The sequence below is a fragment of the Suncus etruscus genome, chromosome 5 (genome assembly GCF_024139225.1).
Source record: "Suncus etruscus isolate mSunEtr1 chromosome 5, mSunEtr1.pri.cur, whole genome shotgun sequence".
Taxonomy (NCBI): Eukaryota; Metazoa; Chordata; class Mammalia; order Eulipotyphla; family Soricidae; genus Suncus; species Suncus etruscus.
The window spans coordinates 41,812,198-41,822,901 of NC_064852.1; positions in this window are offsets into that span (position 1 = coordinate 41,812,198).

Consider the following 10,704-nt stretch of genomic DNA (forward strand, 5'->3'; position numbering starts at 1 on the left):
ACTATTTAACTTTAATTTGACTCATTTTAATATTAGAGGTGGAATAGTAAGGACATTTGAAGAGAAAGGATAGGTACATTCTATGATAGAGAATGACAAGCTTATTTCAATCTGCCTACATCCTAGAAGACAAAATATGGGTAAGATCAAGTAGCATACCATTAATACCATATATATAATATAATATAATATAATATAATATAATATAATATAATATAATATAATATAATATAATATAATATAATATAATATAATATAATATAATATAATATAATATAATATAATATAATATAAATAATGATAATGGCTTGAATTTGTAATGATAGAACTAATGATAAAATTGTTAAAATACTTTACATAAAAAGTATGATTATAAATGGTATAGGAGGATTACAAAAGGTAGGGTTTCATAAGTAGTATATGGATATAGATTATAAATGGTATAAGGTATTACTCAATGAATGGGAAAAATTAGCTGAGATAAGATACATTGTAGGTAAAGATATATAAAAATTTTGCACCATTATATCCCATGGAAGGTCATTGTCAGACATCCTCTTATTCTTATATTGGTAAATATTAAAATTTTATCTAAACTTTATGTCGTCCCTTTGCTTCTCAACTTTAAAAAAGTGTTTTTGATTATTGCCCAAAGTAACAACTTTTAAGCATGACTTTATTTCTTCCTATTTCCTTCCTTCCTATTTCCTTCCTTCCTTCCTTCCTTCCTTCCTTCCTTCCTTCCTTCCTTCCTTCCTTCCTTCCTTCCTTCCTTCCTTCCTTCCTTCCTTCCTTCTTTCCTTCCTTCCCTCCTTCTTCCTTTCTTCCTTTCTTCTTTTTTCTTTCTTCCATATATCTTTCTGTTATTGCTTCTTTCTTCTTTCTTTCTTTCTTTCTTCTTTCCTTTCTTCCTTTCTTTTTTCTCTTTCTTCCTTATTTCTTCTTTCTTTCTTTCTTTCTTTCTTTCTTTCTTTCTTTCTTTCTTTATTTCTTTCTTTCTTTCTTTCTTTCTTTCTATATTTATTTCTCTCTTTCTTTCTTCTTTTTTTCTTTCTTCTTTCTTTCTTTTTCTTTCTCTCTCTCTTTCTTTCTTTCTTTCTTTCTTTCTTTCTTTCTTTCTTTCTTTCTTTCTTTCTTTCTTTCTTTCTTTCTTTCTTTCTTTCTTTCTCTCTTTCTTTCTTTCACTCTCTCTTTCTCTCTTTCTTTCTTTCTTTCTTTCTTTCTTTCTTTCTTTCTTTCTTTCTTTCTTTCTTTCTTTCTTTCTTTCTTTCTTTCTTTCTTTCTTTCTTCTCTTTTTCTTTCATTTATCTTTCTTTCTCTTCCTTCTTCCTCTCTAGATTTTTCTTCTCATTGCTAGGGGATACATACTTTTTATTTTATTTAATTTTTTTAATTTTAATTTAATTTTTATTTTGATCATAGTGGCTTACATATTGTTGACAATAATATTTTAGGTACATATTTACATAAAATCAGGGGGAATTTCCATCACCAATTTGTCCTTTCTACACCTCTGTTTTTGTCCTACCTCCCATATGCTCTTCCCTCACCCCTAGCGCTGCCAGAATGTGTTGTTCCCTCTGTATCTAGCCTAATACTTAGTAGTCTTGCACCTGTTTGGTCCTGGTGCCTCCCTTATTTCCCCCTCTAACTGGGGGTCAGGACTAGCTAGTTCAAGTTACGTGGTTTTGTTTGAAGAAGGGAATAGTAGTAAACTGGGGTAAAGGTCTAATATGCAGAAAGTAAGCGGAATTCTAGAGGGTCTCATCCTCAGTTAAAGAGATGAAGGAGAAAAAGCTGAAACACTCCACCAGTACAAAAAGAAATGTCAAATATCCAGTGAGAACTCCAACAATAACGCTAAGCACCACAAAAAAAAAAAAAAAAAAAAAAAAAAAACCCTGCAACGGTCTTGAGATAAGAAACATGGCAGAGCAAATAATGAAAGAAAAGAAAAGAAAAGAAAAGAAAAGAAAAGAAAAGAAAAGAAAAGAAAAGAAAAAAAGAAAGAAAGAAAGAAAAGAAAAAAAGTGTAAATGGGGGCAACAGCTTCAATAACCACACCAAAACAAAGGAATCAACCAAAAATAGATAGGTAAATATAATAATAATGATAATAAATGAAGATAAAAATAATATATATATAAAGATAAATACTTTTTATTTATGGGCTTTAAAAAGACAGTTCACTAATTTATCTGTAAGTCCAGTGACTAATCTAAAGAGCAGAAAATTCAACAGACCACAGCACTTTTCACCAACAGACCACAAACACACACATTTCTTTTAAACAAATGAAAATTATGTCAATGTATTTGACATATTATGGAAAAAATGTTAATTATTTGTTTCCAGAAAATGGCAGAAAATTTCTATAACTCTTTGACTATTACATTAAGAGAAAGGAGTTTAATAGGTTCTCATTTCCTACTGAACTATGAAAAATCATTTGAAGTTTTCCACACTCTGTCCTGACTGACTTTTCTCTCTATCCTTATCTAATCATTTCTTTAGTGGCCTGTGTAGTAGAAAGAATAGAAAGTTTATCATTCTCTTACTTTCCCAATACTTTTCTCAAAACCTGTAATCTTGTTTTTCTACCAGTTCTTGTTCTTAATATTCTAACCATCTATTTTTTAAAACTCTCAAAAACATTTGGGTGGGGAGCACAGTCAGTAATGCTCAGGGGTTAATCCTGATTCTGTACTCATAAATTACTGCTGGTAGGCTCAGACCGTATGAGATCCTGGGATTCAACTAAGGTTAGCTACATGCAAGGCAAACATCTTACCTGCTGTGCTATCACTCTGGCCCCCTACTCTCAAATTCCAATGCTCTATTTTTCCTCAAGTCTTAGTGTTTATTTTAGTATTACTGAAGCAGTATTTTTGTTTGTTTGTTCATTTTTGTTGTTGTTGGAGTTGCCAGGGATTGAGCCTGGGGCTTCATACATGCAATGTAGCAGTGTTTAATATTTTCCTTAAAGCATTCTTAATAATTTGTATGCTTATTATATACTTTAAAGTGCTCATTTAACTCATTCTTGCTCTGACTCATTCTTGACTTTCTCATTTTGTCTTTTCCAATGATTCTAACATTTCATACGACCAATAAATGTTTTGGTTTTTTGTTAAATTATCTTCCTCTGAGAGTCCCTATTTATATTGAAAGATTATTCAAATTATGCAATTCTCTTGTTTGCATAGACAAAGGTACATACCAGGCTCACTCTATTATATTGCCTCATTAGGCCTCATTCACCAAGTATGGATTGAACACCTACTAATTGCAGTGTGCTATGTTACTGTCCTGAAAACAGGACCAAATATAATTATATAATCATGTGTCAGAAAAAAATGTATAATTATGTGCATCTCACATATTCAAAATAAATTTCTAAAATAAAATAATTAGACTGATTTGATATCATTTAAATCTTGTCCAAATAAAGATTGCATATTTAGCTTTGTTCAATCTCATGTAAATGCTGATAAAGAGAGTTAATTCTTCCACTTGAGAAAAAACAATTAACACATCTCTAACCCAGGCTTTCATTTATTCAATAACTTTCTCGACCAAATTTTTAACGGAAGGAAACATTTTCTTCTCAGCACCTTAGTTGTTTTTCAAGACATATTCAAGGGTTTTATTTCAGAGTCTGACTTTAGGTTTACTTCTCAGTATTTATTGTAAAAAGGGAAGAAGGAGAGCTAAAATCTGGAGGCACCAAACAATTGTGGAAAATTCATGAAGTAATGTCCTTGCAACATTTTTTGGCCCACTTTTAAAGGACCCTTGGGCTTCAGATAAGCATTAGGTACATGTCCAAAACAAACCACTATGGTTTTTAAACCACTGTCCATCCTTGGTTTAACTTTCTCACAAATAATTAGCTAAATAAAATCTATTTTCCCATGATTGAAAAATAAGGGTGGGGGTAGAATACTATCTGGATCCGTGTTATCTGTTAGTTCACTATTTTAATTTAAAGTTTCCATCAGCATAAAATCACCACATGATGATATGTAAGCCAAAAAAGCATAAGAACTGCATTGTGGGTATAAAGAGTTTATTTTTGTTATTCTTTTGAAATAGTTAGCTGGTATTAAAAACAGATCTTTTGAACTAGAACAACAGTGGTACAGGTAGACTTCCTACTCACGGAAAAGATCTGGTCTTTAGCTTATGGGAACCAAGCCGAAGCAGATGTGAAAAGTTCAGCTAAAGGAAGAACAGATTAAACGCACTTTTGTGGTTGAAAAACCAAAACAGATGTTGTTATTAAACCACAAAATCTTGGGTGAATTTAAGTAACACTAGGTGTCTGAATTTTAAATATGAATTGAAAACAATTAAGACTTTGAAAGTTAAATAGGCTGTTGTGTGCCACTAAACTCTTAATCTTCAAATCAAGGGGTATTTATTTGAAATACTGAGTCTGTCATTGTCTTGTCATCTGAAAATGAGAAAAGAAAAGTATTGAGACAAAGTCTTTTGGTGGTTTAAACATTTTATCAAAGCATTTTTGTGAAGGCACAAGAGCAGCACTCAGGGGTTACTCCTGGTTTTGTGCTCAGAAATCATTCTTGCCAGTCTTGGTGGACCATATTGGATGCTGAGGATCAAACCAGTTGCAAGGCAAAAACCCTACCTAAGGTGCTATTGCTCCGGCTCCTATATAAAGTATATATAAAGAGATATATAGATCGACATATAAGTATATATATAGTTATATAGATCTATCTATCTATCTACACTTATATGTCTTTACAGAACAGATCTGACATATCAAAATTCCCTTTGTTTGAATGTAAATCTTAGAGAGGGATCAAGTCTTAGCGCAGAATTAGGATGAAGCCAATGTATGCATTCACAGACCATCGGTCAACTACTGGAATCTTTCCCTACACATGACAGATTCTGTCATGGGATATAAAATGTCGTGGAAAAGCAAGCACAAATAGATGTATTTTGCATTGTTATGCTGTTCTTTGATATTTAATTTTGACATTATCAATACATTTTTAGTTTGAATATTTCACCTCATCCACTTCAGCCCAAAGAGTTTAAAAATCTCAGTGAAAAAGTGAAAAGCCTATGTTAGAAAACAACCAGCAGAGAGAAGGGTGTTAAATGAAAGGTAGCAGTAACTTGTTCCATTAGTTAGCAGCCTTTGGTCATTAATCTAGATATATTTGGACATTATGCAGAAAAGATATATTTTGCAAAAGTGGAAAATAAGTATGTAGCATTTCACCTTTATTTTAAAAAATGAGTGTTACATGATTTGGAATGATTAAGGAGAGAGCTGGGAGGATGCCAAGCGTCTACATCATGTAAGCTTTGAGTGTTAAGACATGAGAAAGTCTCTATTAATTATCCATTCCCATTGGAATACATTTATTTTCTACTCAGTTCTTAAAATAGGAGAAGAAATTGTATGACTTAAAAATTGACTGGGGCATTTTTTTCTCAAATCAATACATGCTTTGTCACTCTACAGAAATATTTTAAAATATTTTTGAGATTATTTCAATTCAAAGATCCTGTTCCTTCACTTTGATCCCTTCCAAGAATGATTTTTTTAAGTTTATAAAAGACTAATCACTGCTTTAGTTTAATAATCTGAAAGATTGATGGCATGATCAGACTGTTATACCCCTTACAAAGTTCATATGAGAGCTAGTATGATATTGATTACATGTTGATTTATAATGTCCAGACATGTAAGAAGAAATAGAATTCAATTATGATACATTTACTTATTTCTTTTTTACTTTTTAGATATACTTACTAAAAAACATGAGCCAGTGTATGTGACTCAATTTGTATTATGTTCCTATTGGCTGATAAAAGATGATAAAGAATGGAGGAGAGAGAAAGAAATAAGGGGGAAGGATGAGAGGGAGAAATACTTTCAGGGAAATACTAGATTACATACATTTGTTTTTAGCTACACGCTGTTCTTAGAAGTAATAGATTTGACTAGTTGTGAATTGTATTTCGATGGGAGAAAAAGTTTACTTTGGAGACCCCTCAGATTCATTCCTGGCTTTGTGTTCAGATACTACTCCTTCAGATTCTCAGGGAATAGGGATAAAAGATTGGCCTCCTGCATGCAAAATATGTACTCAGCCCTTTGAGATCTCACTCCAAACTCATGAATTTCATTTTAAAGGAAGTTAAGCTGTCAGAAAATCTGAGAAAGGCAATCAAGCAAGATCCCAGAGCAAAAATCTCCTCAGTAGCTAGAACACTAATTTCAGGCAGGAGAATAGATTTCATCAGGGACTTATTAAGAGGGTTGCCCCTCCTTGCCTTTAAAACTGTGTGTGAAGAATAATAGTCAGTCTTTGATGTTAAGAGCTACAGGAAGGTGTATTTAGGAAGGTATATTTGGGGTAAACCAGTATATGGATAATCCAATGTATAAAGTTCTTTGGGAAAACTGGACTGGCTCATGATATAAACTTGCCACAAAGAGTGGTGCATACAGTTAGAGAAATCACTACTTTGACAACTATGGTGACAATGTCAATGAGTAAAAGAAGTAGAATGCCTTTCTCGAATATAGGCCTGGGGTGGGGCAGGGGGGAGAAGAAAGATTGGGAGCATTGGTGATGGGAATGTTGTACTGATGAAGGAAAGTTTTTTTTTTTATATCACTTAAACCCAACTACAATTATGTCTATAATCAAAGGGCTTAAATAAACATATTATTAAAAAAGGGGGGAAGCTGTAATAATTAAGTGCAAGAAAAAGGCAAATAAAAAAGATGGATCAAATAGAAAATAATATGACATAATGGAGTAAATAATTTAATTTGTTTATTTAATTACTATTTTTCTTCCTCCCATGCAAGGTTACAGAATAGTTGACACTATACTGAGAAGCAAAGATTATAGTAGAAACATTAAAAGAAAGTGAAAATGGGAATTTGGTTTTTTTATATAGACAGTGGAGTTGTTTAGTTGACATGATTGTTGAAATCTGAAGTTTATGAACTTGTTTGAGGCTAGAATGTCAAAGGGATCACTAAAATATTTAATAGTTCTAAATATTTTAAATGGTATTTATATAATCCATAGGTGATCAATTTTATATTTACTTAGAAGACTGCTTTGGAAAGATGTAAACATTTTACCTATATTTATATTAATAAATATTTAAGATGTTTTATTCTGAAATTATTTGTTTATTTTTATGTATGTATTTATTATTTATTCTGAAATTAAACATAAAACAAATTCTAACTCACTGAGATAATGTTAAGATTAAGAAAATTGCTACAAGTTTTCCCAAATTTTCAATTTGCTGGTATAAGGCAGAATAAAATTTATTTTATATTCATATTTTAGGTACATAGTGACATTGAATCAGGGACATTCCCACTACCAGTGTTGTCCTCCCTCCACCTCTGTTCCCAGCATGCATCCCATATCCCCCTCCTTTATCCCCTGGGCTGCTAGTATAAGTGGTCACCTCTGTGTCTAGCTTGTTGTAGATTGGGTATCGATTTTTTTGTCATTGGCTTTGGATTTGGTGTTTAAGTCTGATCATTTTTTATTTCTACTCGATGTTAATATGACTGTTTGGTCTTAGTACCCTCCATTGTTTCTCTGCCAATTCCTGAGGCAGAACAAGATGGTTCATGTGATGTGAAACTATTAGAAGAAAAGGAAAAAAGAGGGGGCAAAAATCAAACAAACAAAAAAACAGGAGAATTCCTTCTAGAGGCTATACATATCAATTAACATTAATCAATTTAAATTTTAACATTTAAATCAATTTAAATCAATTTAAATTTAACACTATCAATTAAACATATTGATTACAAATATGATTGTGGTTGGTTACAGTCATGTAAAGAACACCCCCTTTCACCAGGGCAACATTCCTATCACCAATGTCCCAAATCTCCCTCCTCCTCACCCCACTTCTATCTGTACTCTAGACAGGCTTTCTACTTCCTTCATTTATTCACTTTGTTATGATAGTTCTCAGTGTAGTTATTTCTCTAACTGCACTCATCACTCTTTGTGGTGAGCTTCATGTCGTGAGCTGGACCTTTCAGCCCTCCTCTCTTTTGTCTCTGAGAATGATTGCAAAACTTCTATTTTTCTTAAAACCCATCTCTCTCCCTTTGACTAATTTTACTCAGCATTATAGATTCCATGTACATCCATGTATAGGAAAATTTCATGACTTTATCTCTCCTTATGGCTGCATAATATTCATTCTGTATATGTACCACAGTTTTTATTTTTAATATTTTATTTAAACACCTTGATTTCAAATATTGTTGTAGTTGGGTTTCAATCACGTAAAGAACACCCCCTTTTACCAGTGCAACATTCCAATCACCAATGTCTCTAATCTCTCTCCTTCCCACCACACCCCTGCCTGTACACTAGACAAGCTTTCTACTTCCATCATTAATTCACTTTATGATGATAGTTCTCAATGTAGTGATTTCTCTAACTGCACTCATGATTCCATGGCGAGCTTCATATTGTAGCTGGACCACCCAGCCCTCCTTTCTTTTGTCTCAGTGAATTATTGCAAAAATGTTTTATTTTTCTTAAAACCCATAAATGAGAGAGACTATTCTGCATCTCTTTCCCTATAACTTATTTCACTCAGCATAATAGATTCCATGTACATCCATGTATAGGAAAATTTTATGACTTCATCTCTCCTGACTGCTGCATTGTATTCCACTGTGTATATGTATCACAGTTTCCTTAGCCATTCATCTGTTGAAGGGCATCTTGGTTGTTTCCAGAGTATGGCTATTGTAAATAGCACTGCAATGAATAAAGGTGTGAGGAAGGGATTTTTGTATTGTATTTTTGTGTTTCTAGGGTCTATATCTAGGAGTGGTATAGCTGGATCATATGGGAGCTCAATTTCCAGTTTTTGGAGGAACCTCCATATTACTTTCCATAAGGTTGAACTATACAGCATTCCCACCAACAGTGAAAGAGAGTTCTTTTCTCTCCACATCCCCGCCAGCACTACTTGTACTCATTCTTTGTGATGTGTGCCAATCTCTGTGGTGTGAGATGGTACCTTATATTTGTTTTGATTTGCATATCCCTGATGATTAGTGATGTGAAGCAATTTTTCATGTGCCTTTTGGCCATTTGTATTTATCCTTTGACAAAGTCTTTATTTCTTTTCCCCATTTTTTGATGCGATTAGATGGTTTTTCTCTTGTAAAGTTCACTCAGAGCCTTGTATATTTTGGATATTAGCCCTTATCTGATAGATATTGGGTGAATAGTTTCTCCCACTCATTGGGTGGCTTTTGTATCCTGGCACGATTTTCTTTGAGGTGCAGTAGCTTTTCAGCTTAATATATTCCCATCTGTTTATCTCTGCTTCCACTGGTTTGGAGAGTGCAGTTTCCTTCTTAAAGATGTCGTTAGTCTCAATGTCATGGAGTGTTTTAGTTACATGCTGTTTTATATACCTTACAGTTTCAGGTCTGAAATGAAGTTCTTTAATCCATTTGGATTTTGCTTTCTTACATGGTGTTAGCTGGGGGACTGAGTTTGCATTTATGCAAGTGGCCAACCAGTTGTGCCAACACCTCTTGTTGAAGAGGCTTTCCTTGCTCCATTTAGGATTTCTTGCTCCTTTGTCAAAAATTAGGTGATGTATGTCTGGGGAACATTCTCTGAGTACTCAAGCCTATTCCACTGATCTAAGGGTCTGTTTTTATTCCAATACCATGCTGTTTTGATCACTATTGCTTTGTAATACAGTTTAAAATCAGGGAAAAGAAATGCCTTCCATATTCCTTTTCCCAAGGATTGTTTTAGCTATTCGAGGGTGTTTATTGTTCCTAATAAATTTCAGAATTATTTCATCCACTTCTTTGAAGTATGTCATGGGTATTTTTAAAGGGATCACACTAAATCTGTATAATGCTTTGGGGAGTATTGCTATTTTAATGATGTTGATCCTGCCAATCCATGAGCAGGGTATGTGTTTCCATTTCCTTGTGTCTTCTCTTATTTCTTGGAGCAGGGTTTTATAGTTTTTTTTGTATAGGTCCATCATGTCTTTGGTCAAGTTGACTCCAAGATATTTGAGTTTGTGTGACAGTAATGTGAATGGGGTTGGTTTTTTTAATGTCCATTTCTTCCCTATCATTATTGCTGTATAAAAAGTCCATTGATTTTTGTGTGTTAATTTTGTAGCCAGTCACATTGCTATATGAATCTAATGCTTTTATGATAGAGTATTTAGGATTTTCTAAGTAGAGTATCTTGTATCTGCAAAGAGTGAGAGCCTAACTTCTTCCTTCCCTATCTGGATTCCCTTGATATCTTTTATTTGCCTAATTATTTGCCTAATTGCCTAATTGCCTAATTCCAGTACTATGTTAAATAGGAGTGGTGAGAGAGGACAGCCTTGTTTTGTACCAAAATTTAGAGGGAAGGCTTTTAGTTTTTCTCCATTGAAGATAATATATGCCATTGGCTTATGGTAGATGGTCTTAACTCTATTGAAATAGGTTCCTTTAATTCCCACTTTGCTGAGTTTTTTTTTTTTATCAAGAATGGTTCTAGGACCTTATCAAATGCTTTCTCTGCATTTATTGATATGATCATGTGATTTTTATTTTTTTGTTATTGATATTGTGTATTATATTGGTAGAATTACAGTCATTAAACCATCTTTGCATTCCTGAGA